Source organism: Ochlerotatus camptorhynchus, unplaced genomic scaffold, assembly GCF_037179485.1.
Source record: "Ochlerotatus camptorhynchus isolate MF236.1 unplaced genomic scaffold, CSIRO-AGI_Acam_v1.1 ptg000128l, whole genome shotgun sequence".
Classification (NCBI taxonomy): Eukaryota; Metazoa; Arthropoda; class Insecta; order Diptera; family Culicidae; genus Ochlerotatus; species Ochlerotatus camptorhynchus.
Window position 1 is genome coordinate 2224214 of NW_027040618.1, and position 19310 is coordinate 2243523.

Genomic DNA, 19310 nt, shown 5'->3' on the forward strand with positions numbered 1-19310 from the left:
AGTTCGATTTTCCATTTTTGTAAAGTTGTTCTGAATAGACATTTTTTTTTTGGCATATTATTTCGTCTTTCCGCAACATATAGGGGGTACAATTTAAAAAAAAAACTCAGTCAACAGCGGATGGATTTTAATTCTAAACAAGCTAATCGATTGGAAATTTTTCTGCAAATCTGCTTAAATTAACACATTATCACACAAATGTCCCACTGTTGCAATGGTGATGAAAATTTCTAATGGTCATTTCCCATGTAAAATCTCACAAAACCGCTGAACGGCACTGAAATCATTCCCATTTTTTTTATTGAACACCCGTTAGTAGCTCAATCTTAAAATTTCGGTTACCAAATTGCCCAGTCATGTCAGCATGAATCCACACGCATTTTACTCGGGACTTTTCCGCATTTTTCCGTTCCGATTGGCCAACCACATTTCCAATCGGGGTTTTTCCTGTTTCTAATGAAAGTATATAGCCATACCTTTTGAATGGTAACTGAATCATAACGATTGATCATTGCACTGTCAAGAACAAGCCATGTCAACCATGATTCAACATGCTGTTTGCAGCCTTGGTACTTTAAGGAAGTTTTTATGGCTTGGGGTTTTGTCAGTTAAATAGGTTTTGAGAACCTCTTGGAGTATGGAGGTTGCTTCCACCGTGTTTTAAAACAGCTTTATTGGTATTCTCAAACATGCTTTGAAAACCTTATTAAGAGTGGACATTTATCTGGAAGACAGCGGACATAAGGAGGTTGTGGTTGAGCTCTAATGTTTATTAACAGCTGTATATCAGTCCGCATCGTGCTCTCTTTCGAAGCGGATCTATTTGCTTTTTGCTGGAGGAAGTATAACTACTGCCTAAAGCTACAACAAATTTAAACAGCTCATCCATCCAAACAGTTTGATCCTTGTTTGGACCCTACCCGAGGTAATCCTTCTTGGATATCGATTTGGGAAATTCCTTTTCGATCCTTCAGATTCTTATAGTAATCTGCTTGGAAGTCGATTTGGATGAAAATTTACTGCCACCATGGCGCCTAAACGCAGAAGAAAGGGGCAAACTCTTGATCCCCCTTCTGATGAAATTAATTTGAGTGATCAATTTAATTTGCTCACGGATGATGAGAATGATCCATCATCCAAGAAAAATTCTAGTAAACTTTCCCGGCTTAATGCCAAGAAGGAAAAGATTCCCCCTTTTGTGATAACCACTTCCGATTTCGATGCTCTTCGCATGGAACTTTTGAACTTCGTGAAAGTTAAATTTTCACTACAAATTGGACGTCGGAGTGAATGCCGTGTATTGGCTGAAACCTTGGACGGCTTTAAATGTCTTCTCAAGTATCTTACTGAGAAGAAGCACAAATTTTTTACTTACGACACCAAAACTGAACGTGTGTTCAAGGTTGTCATGAAAGGACTGCCCAGTGGTGAATCCCTGGATCAGATCAAAGATGAACTGGCAAAATGAAAATGATATCCCATCCTGGTGATTCGCGCAACGGGATTTCTAATTATTTCTATTTAGTTCACTTCAAGTCTAGTGAACTAAACAACCTTAAGGCCTTAGAAAAAGCTAGCCTTATGCTCCATGTCCGAGTGAAGTTGGAACACTTCAGGAAGACTGGAGGAAATTTCCAAAACCTCACCCAGTGCCGTAAGTGCCAGGGATGGGGTCACGTAACTAAAAACTGCTACATGCCAGCTTAATGCATGAATTGTGGTGATTCCTCTCACGCAAAGGACGACTGTCCTGTGAAGGAAGATCCTAAAAAATGTAAATATTCAAATTGTGGAGAAAACCACATATCCAATTTTTGGGAATGTAAGACTTGCAAAGCGATCCTACAATCTTGTTCTAAGCGACAGGTAAGAAACGCTCCATGTTTCCGAACAGGTACAAATTCCTCTGCTGTTAACAACGGTCAGTGCGGAACAAATTCTACATTCGTACCCGTAGGTACAAATATCACCCCTGCTTCAAAATTTTCATCTGTACCTACTCCCCTCGATGCTAACAATGTTCAACGAGTTAATGGAGCTACCTTTGCTGCTATTGCACTGGGTAGAAATCAAAATACTTATCGACGTAATTCTAATGGAAATTTTGACAATTTTTGACTGCCCCTAAAATGGAATTTTTACAGAAATCATTAATTGACATGATTTCTGATATGCTTAAATCAAACTCCATGTTTGATGCTATTCAAACTGGAGTAAAATTCACACACAATATTGTCATGACTTTAAAATTCAGCAATGGATTTTAAAGCATTGAATATTTTAAATTGGAATGTTCGATCTCTTAAAGATAATGAAGACGAGCTATTTAACTTTTTGAGAGTTTATAACGTGCATATTTCCGTTATAACTGAAGCGTTCCTTAAACCTGACCATAAGGTTAAAAGGGACGCCAATTATTTCATTTATAGAAATGATCGTCTTAATGGACCCTGTGGTGGCGTTGCCATCATTGTTCATAGACGAATCAAACATAACATTATTTCTTCATTTGAAACCAAATTTTTTGAAACTTTGGGTGTTTCTGTTTAAACAAAATTTGAACAACTTATGTTTTTAGCTGCCTATTTGCCATTCCAATGCGTAGGCCAGCAAAAGAATTTTCTCAAGGGTGACCTTCAGAAACTTACCCGTCATAGGTCTAAATTCTTTATAATTGGTGATTTTAATGCAATACACCGCTCATGGAATAATGCTCAAAGCAATTCCAATGGTAATATCCAAACAGCCCATCATGCTTTTCTTCAGCAAGAAATCCCTCAACTATTGATTTGGTCTTAACTGATTCATGTCAACTTTGTAGCCAATTGGTTACCCATGAACTTCGGCTCTGATCACCTTCCAGTAACTTTTGAATTATCCCAAGAAATAATTTCTAATCCCAACAGCTTTACTTTCAATTACCATAGAGCTGATTGGGAGCAATATCGAACATTTACGTTTGCAAACCAAAGATGAAATTAATTATGCTCTTGAATCTCTGACTACTTCTATTGTTGAAGCAAGTTCTGCCTCAGTACCAAAATTCGAGGTTAAATTCGATTCAATTATAATAGACGACGGTCTTCAGCTCTTGATCTGTCTTAAAAATGTCCGTAGGAGACAATATCAAAGAACACGTGATCCTGCCATGAAAGTTATCTGGCGGGATTTTCGAAAACAAATTAAAAAACGATTCTCTGCCCTGAGGAACAAAACTTTTGAAAATAATGTTTCTAAGTTAGACCCGAGTTCCAAACCCTTTTGGAAACTCACAAAATTTTTGAAAAAACCTCAAAACCCTATTCCAGCGCTTAAAGAAGGTGGTCAAATTTTGATCACAAATTTGGAAAAAGCTCAGAAACTTGCTAAGCAATTCGAGAGTTCCCATAATTTCAGTTTTGGTCTTACTAGTCCTATTGAGAATCAGGTTGCTCGGGATTTTCTGAATATTTTCTCTCGGGAAAATATTTTTGATGATTCCTGGGGGACTGATTTGGACGAAGTAAGGTCTATAACTAAAAAGTTTCAAAATATGAAAGCTCCAGGTGATGATGGAATTTTCTATATCCTCATCATAAAACTCCCAGAGAGTAGCTTGTCTTTCTTGGTAAAATTATTTAACAGATGTTTCCATTTGGCATACTTTCCTGATAAATGGAAAAATGCAAAAGTTGTTCCAATTTTGAAACCGGATAAAAATCCAGCCCAACGGCGCCGGTGGTGTAGTGGTAAGCGTGATTACCTCTCATCCCAGCTGGCCTGGGTTCAATTCCAGTTGGCGTCGCCGGGATGTTCTGAGGCATAACATCTCTGATCACGCCTTCCTTCGGATGGGAAGTAAAGCCGTTGGTCCCCGGTTCATGAGTTGATGGGTCGATAGGTAGGGTCCAGGTGTGGGAGCTGCCTTCCTGGTACGTTGGTAGTATTGGTGCTCAGCACGGAAAACAAGATCGACGGAAAAAACAAACCAAAGAAAAAAAAAATCCAGCTGAAGCTTCTAGCTTGAAGCTTCTAGCTTGAAGCTAACCAATAAGTTTGCTTTCCTCAATAAGTAAACTTTTTGAAAATATAATATTATACAATTTAATTCGTTCAAACAAATCTGCAGGCCACTCAATTGGAGTTGCTCTTCTAGACATAGAAAAAGCATTTGACAGTGTTTGGCATGAAGGTTTGATTGCTAAATTGAAAAAGTTTAATTTTCCATTTTATATTATGAAATTAGTGCAAAATTATTTAACTGACAGAACTCTGCAGGTAAATTATCAAAACTCCAAATCTAATCGACTACCTGTTAGAGCAGGAGTTCCTCAGGGTAGCATTCTTAGCCTATATTGTCGGACCTCCCTGATTTGCCTCAGGGTTGCCACAAATCTTTGTTCGCTGATGACACAGGCATTTCCGCTAAAGGAAGAAGTCTTCGTGTTATTTGCAGCAGACTGCAGAAAAGTTTAGATATTTTCTCTTCTTTTTTACAAAAATGGAAGATTTCTCCCAACGCTTCCAAACCTCAACTTATAATATTTCCACATAAGCCTAGAGCTTCGTTTTTGAAACCTAGTAGTAGCCACATAGTCACTATGAACGGAATTCCAATTTCCTGGTCAAACTAAGTGAAATATCTTGGATTAGTACTTGACCAAAAATTAACCTTTAAAGATCACATTGAGGGCATTCAAGCCAAATGTAACAAATATATAAAATGTTTGTATCCTCTTATAAACAGGAAATCCAAACTTTGCCTGACGAATAAATTTCTAATATTTAAACAAGTTTTTAGACCGGCCTTGCTTTACGCTGTGCCAATATGGTTTAGTTGTTGCACCACCAGGAAAAAAGCACTCGAAAGGATTCAGAACAATGTTCTAAAGATGATTTTGAAGTTGCCTCCCTGGGGTACATAGAATTTCAAATGTTGAGACTTTAAACCCACTAAAAGAATAAACATTAAATATTACTTGGGTTGTACCACCTACGAATATCTGCAGCTTGAGAAACCCATCCAGCAATTCTGGATGAAACCTCTCTAACCAGATAATCAATAATACCACTATGACCCAATTATAGTCGGAAGGGACCACCCCATCTGGCACCACTGACACACTCCCCTCCTTCACTCCCCCCAAGACAGTTGCATGTCAGTAGCGCAAAAGCCTAAACGTTCCAATCCAATGTGGAAGGTCGGTTGAAAACGAAATTGAAAAATATTAAAATAATAAATGTTGAGTGATGCCTTTTTCCGCTTCTCTCCTGCTGCTGCTGCCGTCGTTGATTCTAACCTTCCATGGGGCTGTTATGAGACACGGGCCCGACAATGAACAGGAAGATGATGGTGCAGTGAGTTAATATTTTTTCGATAATTCAAAGTGACGTAAAACAAACGAGCGAATAAATGGCGGACACTCCGGAATGGGGGGGGGGGGGGGGGGGGTTTGGATAAAGAAGAGAGTCCTGTCCCGATCCGCTTTGAGCGAGGAGCAAGCGAGAACAGACAGGATAAGCGATGAATCATTTATGCTCGTTACAGCTTTCTGAGGTTGAGAAATGACGGGCGGTTGGTTGGCAAAGGAGGATAAAAAGGTGATGCATTTGCATACACATCGCATCAGAAGCCAAGCACCGACCAAGCTCAGGAATGGTGATGGATCGCACGGACACCGATGGAAAGCATAATGAAGCTGTTTTCGGAGCTGCAGTACTCCATCTATGTGTAGAGTCTGTTTTTGCACTGACCGTGGCAATAAAGCAAGCACACTGTCTCGTCTAGCCCGGATGACCGGTGAACATTTTCGGCACCGGATGTTTATCCACCGCTCGGAGGAGCAGATGAATACAAATTTGGCTCCAGCGGGCGACATTTGAGAGTCATAGCATCAGCAACGATGACTGGGCAATTCAGAGGTAGAACTGAAGCGTATATGTAATCAGTGAAAGTGCTGGTATGGTATTGAAGTAGATGTAACCTTCAATTAGTTGGAAAGTTCGGGACCGCTCAAAGTGCATATCAAACAACAGGGCACTAATCGACTAATTTCATTGGTTTTCGGATGAATTTCCCTAAATTTCACACAGCATTTAACCTCCTACTTGCGATGATCAGGGAAAACTTTTCGCATTTCCTCCCCGAAAAAGCACTCACCAACACAAACACACACACACTCTCTTGCAAAGCACAATCATCCCCGAACATGGAGAAAGCGGATTATCATGGCTGTTGTAATTTATCAAATGTGTTGGCAAAATGGCGAAAGAACATATGAAAAACTTTTGTGTGCGCTTTGCTTCGTATTATACGATTGTCTTGTTTGCCATTGCCATGGACGGTCAAACCTTAGCCCACATTGCACTGCGCCGGTACCCACCACCACCCCCACTCTGTAGTAAGTAAAGCAAGAAAGCTCCTTCCTTTCCATTCGGAGTCGGTCCCGTCGTTCACCAACCAGACGGAAACTACACAGGGCACACAGGCGAACTGAAGCGTGTACACACGACGACGGACGGACGGACGGACGGACGGAAAACTTGCTCGTAAACCACGGATGCCGATTCAAGCGGAAAATGACGTAATGGAAGTTTTCCCAACATTTCCCGGTTTGCCCCCGATTCCACTCCTGGCCTGATCCACCCCCCGGATGGGAGAAACAAATATTTCTCTAATCTATTTTTATTATTCTCTATTTCGATTCATCGCCCCCATAAATGCGGGGAATGTGTTACCGAGGTGGCAGCAGAGACGAGCTTTCCCATCCTGGAAAGCTGATACAGCAACAGTGGAAGCAGATACCTACTGGCAACTTGACCTCATTCTGTACTATGCGGATATTTGTTCAAAGGCGATGCAAGGTTCTTGGGATTGGAATCGGAAAGCAGAGGATACGGACGGGGGCATTCTGATGGTCGTGTTTATACCGGTTGTGAATATACGTTTGATTAAATGGCCGTAAGTGAATTGCTGCTGCTCATGCAAGAACGAGCACCCGCGCGGAATCACGTGTTAGGATGTTGTTACGGTGAATAATTCAGCCGGAGCCGGAGCAAAGGAGCATGGCTGATGAAATGTGCCAGGATTTGTGCTTTCGTTGATTAAGAGGAGAGAAGTTTTGCGGCGCAAACTACCAACCCCCTCCGCCCCTGTGTTGATGGGATGGATTTCATTGCGATGATGTTTATGGGGATGTGGAATTTATGGATATTGAGATTGGTTTCGCCCGGGCGATAACAGGTGAACAATGTCGACGGGATTCAGCTTATCAATACTAAACTATGTAATTTGATACTGATTTGCGCTGGAATGGAAGCTATCTCTGTTCATAGAATTAAAGTGAGGGGTCACTAAAAATTACCGCAAATGTAATGATAAATTTAATCGGCTGAATTATGCTGGTGCATAAAAGTCAAATGTCAAATGTCGCAACGGCCCGGACGAAATCAAAAAAAATTAGGATATGGCTATTCGGGACGAAAGTATTGAGTGCAGCATTTTGGATGTCTTCTAGATTGTTTCTTCAATTTTTGAGTACTTGGAGTGGTTATTTTTTTGATTAAGGGAGGTATACACTAAGATTTGAAAAATAACTTGTTTATGTCTTGTTAAAATTGGCGAACATCTATAGACACATTGTAGATGAAATCATTTTAAGAAACATTGTCTAAGACATCAATTTTGTGTCACTCAAGTGAACGAAGTTATAGGGCAAAAATAGAGTACAAACGGTAGTACCCCTTTAAAACCGTTTTACCCATAATTTTTTAGTTTGAATTTTTCAATTTTTTCAATGTTCTACAAAGTTGAAAGTGCACTAAGAATGCACATTTTTGCTGAACAAAGCAAATTGCTATCTTTTATTCCTTGATTTGTTTTCCGTGCTGAGCACCAATGCTACCGACGCCAGGGAGGCAGCTCCCACACCTATGGACCCATCAACTCATGAACCGGGGACCAACGGTTTACCTCAGGCCTGCTGGGGTGAGAGGTAATTACGCTTACCACTACACCACCGGTGCCGCTATCGCTATCTCTTCATTTAAAGGATTTACATCCGTATTTATAATGTTTTAACACTATCTTTAAAGGGGTGTATCTTGCAGATTAGAAGGTATTAGCAGCTTAACTTAACGAAATTTTGGTCAGCAACATATACACTACTGTTACATCTACAATTCATAGTGGCCTAATGAATTTTCTTTGAAAAGTACCTCAATATGTTGGTACGTTTTGCTGTTTTTATGACCATTTTTACAAGTATGTACATTACCTGCTAACCTGCAAGATACATTCCCTTACAGGTAGCTTTAAAAATAAAAAGGGGCGTAAATCCTTAAAACAAAGATAAATGGATTTGATTTGCTTGGCAAAAATGTGCACTTTTAGAACACTTACAACTTTGTACAATATTGAAAAAATAGAAAATTCAACCTTAAAAGTTATGGTAAAAAACGATTTTTAAGGGGTACTACCGTTTAAACTCCATATCTACCTTTAACTTCGTCCACTTGAGGGATTGAAAATTGATGTCGTCGACAAACTTTCTTAAAATGATTTCATTTACAATGTTTCCATATTATCTTAAGCAAAAAAAAAATTAACCACTCCAATAAAGTACTCAACAATTGCAGAAACATTTTAAAAAAACATCCAAATGCTACACTCCAAAGATTCGTCACAAATGGCCATGTCGCACTTTTTTTCGATTTCGTCCCACTGTGCAGCCTCGGATACGGACACCGAAGAATCGTCAACCTGAAGATGCCATGCACCGCTTGACACTACCCCACAAATCAGCCGCTGACTGGGATTCATTCATGCTGTCAAGAAAGTCCATCCAGCTGGACTGCTTGGCGTTCCGGACTTTTTGACGGCACAGATTGTGAAGCTGGCTGTAATTGGTGAGTGCAACTTCTCGACCGGGATCGTCAGCAGGAAGTCGCTTAACCTTCCGGAGGGCCTTGACTGCCTTTTTTGTGTCTTCGTTCCACCAGCGAAGCACTTTGCGCACCGATGCAATGGCTGCATCCCGTACTTCCTCGGTTGATTTTTGTATACAATCCAGGCTCCGTTGCTCCATGGGGGACCGCTTGTGAACGTCATGAGTGGCCAAATAAATCTCCTCGTACCTCCATCGGGGTCTACGGGTGGCATAGAGCTGTAGCTGGACCGGGTAGTAGTCACTGCCGTAGAGATCAGGGTTGACACTCCTCTGGATCTACCCAGAGATGGTTCGGCTAGCTGCAGAGATGTCCATGGCTGTGGCGTGCCGTCCATTAAAGAACGTAGAGGACTTTCAAGTCCTCCCTTTCAAAAATGTCAAATAGCACGGGGCCCCTTGAATCCAAGCGGGGGGCCCCCTAGCTAGGATGATGTCCGTTTAGGTCGCCAACGATAAGACACGGTTCCGGTAGTTTGTTGAGGACGTCGCTGACTTGGCTTTCCAAGTTCGGGATTCTACCACACTGCAGGTAGGCACAAGCCACTGCTATGCTGGCCGGATTCAAATAGGAGAGAACGGTACATAACGCAACCCCGTGATAGGACGCACTTTTCCATTTTATTTCGAGTTTTTCTTGGAATTTTTAATCCAATTCTAGTATTTATAGTATTAAATATTTCAAAAGTTTGCATTTGTCATGAGGTTTTTTTAAATATAAAAATTTGAGAAACACACCTGATCCTAAGAATTCGCTTACTCTAAAAAAACCTGTCATTTTACCTCAAATTTTCGTTCTATTTAGGTCATTTGAAAGATATTGAATGAGACTTTTTTCGTAGGTTAATGGGTCAATATAGTTTTCAAATTTGTTTTACCAAAAGCTCACGCAAATTTACAATAATTTTCAAAATGTACTCTGAAGAATCATGACTGATTTTATCAGAATCAGGTCTGTTAAGTTTTAGCGTAGGATTACGTCTTTCGGCAACATATTGGGGGTACAATTTCAAAAAACCAATATCAACCGCGCTACGAAAAGTGGTCAGATTTTGACCACTTATAACTCTGTCAACATCGGATGGATTTTGATTCTAAACAAGCCAATCGTTTGGAAATTTTTCTGCAAATCTGCTTGAGTTAACACATTATCAATTTTCAATAGGCCACTATTCAAAACTACACAAATGTCCAACTGTTGCAATGGTGATCAAAATTATCACCGTACCAAAACCACTTTCCCTAACACAGACTTCAAAATCGAATTCCATCCGGTCTCGCCGAATGATGATTATTCTATCACCGTGTGTGGTGGTGTCCGATCAGTCGTCATCAGCAGTGCTTTGGGCGCGTGGCGTTGAACATTGTTCTCCAGAACACAACGAAAAGCTCCTCTCAAGCAGCGAGCTGCAGCCCACACGTGTGCCCACATTCACCGAAAAAGGAGGAAGAATCCGCACCGCTACTGATCGGATTCAGTAGCTCTTCGTGAGTCACTATGCCTAGCGCAGCACTTTCGTTCCAAACAACATACAGCTCGCCAGCCTCATCTGTGTTGAACACCCTAATAGCTCAACATTACTCAACCATCACGACAAAACGGTGACCAGCATAAATTGTTAAAGAGTATTTTCTGGATGTTTTTCAAGGTCATCAATCGGATGTTCCCATAAGTTTAAATCTAACATGTCATGTATTTTTAAGGCAATATTGGGGTTGCAATTGCAAAAACCAAAGACGATCATGGCATTTAACTGGTCTGATTATAATCCAAAAATGATGGACTTTAATTCCTAAAACGCCAATCAATATGCAATTGTTCTAAAAAATCTGTTCAAATTAAGACTTTATCAATTTTCAAAAGATCACTATTGAAAATTGCACGAGGGTGCAACTTTTGCAACGATACTTAAAATTATTACCGATTGCCTGCGAAAAGCACTTTCCCTAACACAGATTTAAAAATTGAATTCCAACCAGTTTATTTAATCACTGCGTGTGGTGACTGGTGGTGTCACCAGCAGCATTTTTGTCGTACGAAAAAGAGGCGTTTCCATGAGCATGAGCATGATTGACCGCCCACGGTTCCTACTCTGTTATTGCCAGACCAGCTGTAATTACACAGAGAACCAATAGACGATGCTTGGGACTAGCAATCATCCTCAATGTGTAAAAACTGGTGATCTCAAACTAGGCAATACCAGCGCCAGCGGCGCTCGAACACAGGTCAAGAAAGGAAGGGGTAGGAATGTGTTGACGTGACACTCGCTTTGATGGAAGCCGAGAACACCTCTGCACTTCCACGAGGAATCACTGGGATATTGGGTAATAGGGTTGGGTTTGCAGCAGTGTTCGTTTGGTGAACGATAAGCTGAATTGATGTCCTAACAATCATATAACGCGAAGGAGCTTGGCATTGAACCCACGGTCTTCTGCTCAGTAAGCAAAAACGTTTGCCACTAGGCAGACGAGCTCCTTTTTAATCATCGAGTTGCTGTTATTACCATGTATTCATGTTAACAAATAAAACGATTGACGAATCTTGAATGTGGATGGGCTTGAGATTAGACTCATGATGTTCTGCTCAGTAAGCAAAACCGGTTGTGCTAAGGCCACCGAGCCCTTCATATCACATTATAGCGTTACTCAAGTTTTTATGACTATTCAGACCCGGCACCGACGACAACGAAAAGTTTTACGAAATACACGATAAACAAGCGATCTAACCATACATTTTTAATATGAAAGGATCTGGGACCGCGTTTTTCTGCTGAGTAAGCAAGCCACTGCAACCGGCGATCTTTGAAATCCTTAAACTAAAAGCTATGAAAGAGGCCTTCATTAAGATCCATTTTCACGCGACGTTAAATGTTTCGATTTTCTCTTTACGCATGGTTCAGGTAATCATAACAAGCTATGACCGACGTGACGATTGTTTAAGACCTAGTTGAACAAGCTATTCAAATGAAATTACGTTCTCGAATTTTACTTGGCATGTAATGAACAACAGAAATATGAGATAATTCATATTTCCAGCGGTTGGGGGTTAATTTTAAATATACTAACGGTACTGCCTACGACTACGACGGCGATTACGACAGCGACTACGACGGCGCCTACGACATGGACAACAGCGAATTTGAAACTTACCATTTGTCTAGGATAAACACCATTGCCCGGCACCTCCACTGGTTCTTCATGTCCGCTATCGATAGACATGTGCTAATGCATTCAGTTCGATAGAAAACGAGGCGTTTCCAAGATGGGAAAAAGTGGTTTCCGTAACACAGTCACTGAATATTAATACCGAGCACGTAGTCCTACGTCAAATCTATGGTCGTGTCTTAGATACATGAATGAAAGTAGTAGCAGAACCCTTATTCTGTGCTCAACGGACCACTATCATGAAGATTTGGAGAATTTTTTTTTTTACATATTTAATTCATAAGGATATTTATTTAATTCACCGATCAAAAGTTTGCGAAAACCCCACATATATATTTTACAATGGTCATTTAAAAAAATATGCTAAGCCATGTAGGGTAAATGTCAGCTTCAGCCCCCATTGACTGTTTTCAGCAACCAACATTTAAACGTAAATTTCACTGTTTTCGCATCAAAACACTTCGCAGAATGTATTCACACGATTCCTTAGTCTTTCAACTGCAATCTGATTTCAGTTTTACGACTGAGCAATCCCGTTATGCCATACTTTTTTTCTTTTAACGAAATATGTGCACTACAACAGTTGATTAACACGCAGTTCAAATGGAAAGGTTTCCGAAGAAAAATAGGCTGCCGACAATTGTAAAAAAGTTTTCAAACCGTTTAGGACAATTCTGCTGATTGGAATGGATAGAGAAGCAAGCAGCAGATAGATGCATGCAAAAGAACACGTCATATGTTGGCATGACGCTTAGATTGACAAGTCTACGTAAATTCCCCTACCACATATCTAAAATAGCTAAGATATGATTGAAAAACATTTTCAGGCTTTATTTTGGGGGTAACTCCAAACTTTTGAGTGATTCATACATCGTACTGTGGGGTGACTTCAAATTTTTGATCTTGAATACATATTTTTGTGATTCAAATATTTCATAAATTGTTCCACTAAATTTTCTCAACTGAAGCCCGTTGGGTTTTGAACAAGAGAAATTATATAATTTCAAATATTAGCCGACCCAATTTTGAGAAAATCAGTCCTGATAATTCAGTGTTAATTTTGAAAAATGTTGTAATGCGTGCTTTCAGTAGTACAAAATCTAAAAACTAAATTGAGCTATTTTTGTACGAAGTCTAGATAGAGCTGGAATGAGGACGTTACAGCTTTTGTAAACAATGACTTCCATCGATGATTCCTAGGAATTCAAGGCACGCCCACGCAGACCAACCTAGCCATCGGATAGGGGAAGTAAAGGGCGAACACGAAATTATTGCGACACATTCAACAGGGCATAACTGTTTTACCATTGGGTAAAAATCAACCAAATTTTGCACACTTTCTCATTGATGTTTATTGTGTACATGCTGTCAAACTCGAAGTCGTGTTTTTCGATTCAACGAAAATGGAAGTGAACCAACGCGAGTTGAGAGAACAAATTCTTTCCAAACACCTGGAATTTCCTGACCTGTCGCACCGGCAGTTGGGAAAAATGTTGAACATTCACCATTCAACCGTCTCCAGAGTGTTGAAGCGGTTCCAGGAGCGGTTGACGTTGGACCACGGCAAAGGAGCTGGAAGAAAACTGGGACCGGAGAACAAAAAGACGGAGGGAAAGGTGAAGCGGATGATTAAAGCAAATCCCAACGTCTCAAGCCGTGATTTGGCTAAAAAGATCGGCATGTCGCAGAGCTACGTCCAGAATGCAAAGAAGAGAGCTGGACTACATACATACAAGGTACAAAACTTCCCAAACCGCGATGAGCGGCAACAATCGACGGCTAAAACTCGGGCACGGAAGCTCTACGAGAAGATGCTGACAAAATATGGCTGCTGTGTGATGGACGACGAAACGTATATAAAAGCCGATTTTAAACAAATTCCGGGGTTGGAGTTTTTCACCGGCAAAAGCAAGTTCGATGTGGACGACAAATTTAAGAAGAAGAAAATGTCGAAGTTCGCCTCCAAATATCTCATTTGGCAGGCCATCTGCTCTTGCGGACTGAGGAGTGAGCCTTTCGTGACAAAGGGCACAGTAAATGGCAAGATCTACAAATCTGAGTGCCTTTTGCCGTTCTTGCAGCAGCACGACGAAGCTCCGCTATTTTGGTCAGATTTGGCATCATGCCACTATTCTAAAAGTGTCCTGGAGTGGTATGAGGCCAATTCTGTCCATTTTGTTCCAAAGGACATGAATCCGCCAAATTGTCCGGAGCTGCGCCCGGTGGAGCAGTACTGGGCAATAATGAAGCGGGAACTTTAGAAGAGCAAGAAGACAGTCAAAGACGAGAAGGACATGTTAAGAAAATGGAAAAAAAAAACTGAGAAACTGGTACCGGATGACACTGTAAAGACTTTGATGGAGGACATCAAGCGAAAATGCGTTCAATTTTACACTCAAGGCTCCATCGATTAACTTTTCTTTTGATTTTTGAAGTAAATATATGTATAAAACTACCCTAAAATTTTGGTTTGATTCTAAATATTATAAGAAAATTGGCATGACATTTTCGGTGTCGCAATAATTTCGTGTTCGCCCTTTATTTCCCTACCTTATGAGGATGTTGGTTTGCGTGGGCGAACCTTGAATTTCTAGAAATCATCAAGAGAAGTCATTGTTTACAAATGCTGTTAGGCCCTAATTGCAGCTCTATCTAGAAGTAAGTTGCATTCAATACTTTTCAAATGACCTAATAAGAACAATAAATGGACGTTAAATGACTGAGAGATGAACATAACACATTTGCATGTTTATTGGGGTGACCCCAAACTTAGAATCGTGAGTATATACTTTACAGCATTGCCAAGTCATTTAAAAAAAAATATCAGGACCAGTTAAAATATAAAATCTGTCCTTTAAATTTGTCGAACCTCTTAACGGAATCCCTTTATGAAGAGCTTTGAGTGGGTTGGATTATTTCTTTTAAATTCCGTTATAGTTGCTTATCTTTTGACAGATACGCGTATTTCGTCTACTACTTGCAGACTTCATCAGTGCCAAGTACTGTGGTGGTGGTGTTGGGTGTTGGTGTTGAGTACTTGGCACAGATGAAGTCTGCAAGTACTAGACGAAATACGCGTATCTGTCAAAAGATAGGCAATTATAACGGAATTCAAAGGAAATAAACCAACCCACTCAAAGCTCTTTATATAAAATCTGGAAAAATCTGGAATGCTCTAAAAGGTCCTGTTTTTAACATAATGCTATTGAAATCAAATTGAAGTACCAATCTTCCGTAAAAATCATCTGGAATTTATTGAAAGTACCAGAATGTTTATGAATAAAATATTTAAATAAATTATATAAAGCAAATAACTTGTAAGCATCAAAAAGTTAGGAAAAGTATTGGCACAATGTGCCCAAAAAGTGTAAATATCCATTATATAGAATTTCAAAAAATGTTTTCAATTTTAAGTGTAAAGAAAATATTTTTAAACTGTAACTTTTTCAAAAAGTACATACATACATTTATTTGAACAACATCACATTTAAGATAAGACATAATCAACAATAGTACGCCACAATACTCGGTTTGCGGCTGCCGCTCTCCATCCTCGGTCATGCCCAATGCTCGCTAGATCGCGCTCTACCTGGTCCGCCCATCGTGCTCTCTGCGCTCCTCGCCTTCTTGTGCCAACCGGATCAGTAGCGAACACCAACTTTGCAGGGTTGTTGTCCAGCATTCTTGCAACATGCCCTGCCCACCGCATCCTTCCGGCTTTGGCCACCTTCTGGATGCTGGGTTCGCCGTAGAGTGCAGCGAGCTCGTGGTTCATTCTTTGCCGCCACTCACCGTTCTCCTGCATACCACCGAAGATCGTCCTTAGCACACGTCGCTCGAAAACTCCGAGTGCTTGCAAGTCCTCCTCGAGCATAGTCCATGTCTCGTGTCCATAGAGGACCACCGGTCTTATTAGCGTTCTGTACATGGTACATTTGGTGCGGGGGTGAATCTTTTTTGACCGTAGTTTCTTCTGGAGCCCGTAGTAGGCACGACTTCCACTAATGATGCGCCTTCGTATTTCACGACTCACATTGTTGTCAGCCGTCATTAAGAATCCAAGGTAAACGAATTCCTCCACTACCTTGAAAGTATCCCCGTCTATCGTGACATTACTTCCTAGACGAATCCTGTCATGTTCGGTTCCGCCTACTAGCATGTACTTTGTTTTTGACGCACTCACCACCAGTCCGACCTTTGCTGCTTCGTATTTCAGGCGGGTGTATAGTTCTGCCACCGTTCCAAATGTTCTTGCGATAATGTTCATGTTGTCCGCAAAGCACACAAATTGACCGGATTTCGTGAAAATCGTACCCCGGCTGTTGAGCCCGGCTCGTCGCATTACACCTTCTAGAGCAATGTTGAAGAGTAGGCATGAGAGTCCGTCACCTTGTCGCAGTCCCCGGCGAGATTCGAATGGACTGGATAGTTCACCCGAAACCCTTACGCAGTTTTGCACACCGTTCATCGTTGCTTTGATCAGTCTGATCAGCTTCCCAGGAAAGCCGTTCTCGTCCATGATTTTCCATAACTCTGTGCGGTCGATTCTGTCGTATGCCGCCTTAAAGTCGATGAACAAATAATGCGTTTCTGGAGGATTTGCCGTACGGTGAAGATCTGGTCCGTTGTCGATCGGCCGTCAATGAAGCCGGCTTGATAACTTCCCACGAACTTGGTCATTTTAGGTGATAGACGACGGAAGATGATCTGGGATAGCACTTTGTAGGCGGCATTCAAAATGGTGATCACTCAAATGGTCGCCTTTCTTGTGAATGGGGCAGATTACCCCCTCCTTCCACTCCTCCGGTAGCTGTTCTGTTTCCCAGATCCTGACTATCATCCGGTGCAGGCAGGTGGCCAACTTTTCTGGGCCCATCTTGATGAGTTCGGCTGCGATACCATCCTTACCAGCTGCTTTGTTGTTTTTGAGCTGCTGACTGGAGTCCTTAACTTCCCTCAGCGTGGAAGTTGGGTCAGTTCTGTCCTCTGTTGCACTGACGTAGTCGTTTCCTCTATTGCGCTGGTCTCCCGTGCCTACGTTCTCCTCGCCATTCAGGTGCGCCTCGAAGTGCTGCTTCCACCTTTCAATCACCTCACGTCCGTCCGTCAAGAGGCTCCCGTCCATATCCTTGCACATTTCGGCTCGCGGCACGAAGCCGTTGCGGGAACGGCACAGCAGTTCCATTTCCTCGCACTCCGCTTCTTCCCGAAAGATGCGGGTCTGCTGTTTCCGCTTCTGTTTATACCGTTCCACGTTCTGTCGGGTTCCATGCTGCAGCATTACCGCCCGCGCTGCGTTCTTCTCCTCCAAAATCGCTCTGCACTCCTCGTCGAACCATTCATTCCGTCGACTTCTTTCCACGTACCCGATGGTGCTCTCGGCTGCGTCGGTGATGGCTGCTTTTACTGTACTCCAGCAGTCCTCTAGAGGGGGCACATCGAGCTCACCCTCCTCTGGCAACGCTACCTCGAGATTCTGCGCGTATGCTAAGGCGACATCCGGTTGCTTCAGTCGCTCTAGGTTGTACCGTGGCGGGCGTCGGTACCGTACATTGTTGTTGATGGAAAGTTTTGGGTGCAGTTTGACCATCACCAGGTAGTGGTCAGAGTCGATGTTAGCGCCACGATAGGTCCTGACGTCGATAATGTCGGAGAAGTGCCGTCCATCAATCAGAACGTGGTCGATTTGCGATTCCGTCTGCTGTGGTGATCTCCAGGTGTGATGATAAGGGAGGCTGTGTTGGAAAAAGGTGCAACGTAGTATGGCCATGTTCTTGGAGGCGGCGAAATCGATGAGTCGTAGGCCGTTCCCGTTCGTCAGCTGGTGGGCGCTGAACTTTCCAATCGTCGGTCTGAATTCCTCCTCCTGGCCTACCTGAGCGTTTAGGTCTCCTATGATGATCTTGACGTCGTGGCTTGGGCAGCGATCGTACTCGCGGTCGAGCTGCGCGTAAAATGCGTCTTTGTCATCATCAGTGCTTCCGGAGTGAGGGCTGTGCACGTTGATTATGCTAAAGTTGAAGAATCGGCCCTTGATCCTCAACCTGTCCCTCAACCTAAATCCTCTATTCGCATGAACATTACGAATAATTTTATTATATAACTCAAATGAAAGCCTGAAAGCGTCATTTTTGAAGTCTCAGGGTCTTGAAATGATTCTTTATTCTGGAATTGATATATTTTTCTGGGTCTCAGATCCTATTTATTTTTGCTAGTCTGAATTTACTTGGAACTTTTTATAGGATATCTTCGTCATTTTTTTCAGAGTTCCCTTTGAATCATCCTAGAATTCCAACATAATTCTTTTCTGGATTCCCCTAAAATATTCTTGATAATCTCCAAACTTGTTCAGCAGTTTGGCGCGCTATTTTGTCTCCATTTAATCCATGAAATTCCTTTAGATTATTGTAAAAAAATTCACCTTTTAGAATGACCGTCACACTGTTTCTTAAAATTCGACTAAAATAAATCTCCAGACAGAATTCCATTGAAATTATTATCACGATTCTCATCAGCATACTCATTGTATTCATCCTAGATTTCCTTTCAAATGCTCCCAGCAATTCATGGAATTTGTCATCAACTTTCCTTAAGTATCATCTTAAGCATTTTGTATGTCTCTTCCGAATTATATTTCATTTCTTCACAAAATCGCCAAGCAATTGTCATCAGAGTTATGGAACTCTACTCAGAATAAACTTGAAATCCTTCTATGATTTCAAAAAGAATTCACTTCAAACTATACTGTCAACTATTTTCAGAATTACCTTAAAAATATGAAATTCTAGGGCAACTCAGAATTCCAAAGTAATTCAGACTGCTAACTAAATATCCACAGGTACTTCAAAAAGTGCTAGAAATTATCAAATGCCTTTTAAATTCTTAAATTAAATCCCAAAAAATCTCAAGAACAAACTCCAAAAATATATATTAATATATATATTTTATAGCCGAAATCAAAACAAAAATCCCAAATAAAAAGAATCCAGGCCCAATATTAAAAAAAAAAATGTTTGATGGAATGTGTTTTTCCGGCAATGATCTTTAGGAAATGTCTCAATTTTCATGATTCTGCAACCCATTAACATGCAACCATGTTGAAACAATTCCATGTACGATGTTGCAATAATTTCCAACGTTGATGGTCTTTATTAATCAAAGTAGCAAGTTTAACTTATTTATTTTTTTGATTAGAGGGTAAATCAATTGCAGTGATATTTT

General features: G+C 41.1%; 1 protein-coding gene across 2 annotated transcripts in view; it reads left to right on the top strand.

Moving 5' to 3' along the window:
• The window catches only part of LOC135700108 (MOXD1 homolog 2-like), a 618927-nt gene that overhangs the window by 197817 nt on the left and 401800 nt on the right, over positions 1 to 19310 (top strand). The gene's annotated exons all lie outside the window — the stretch shown is intronic.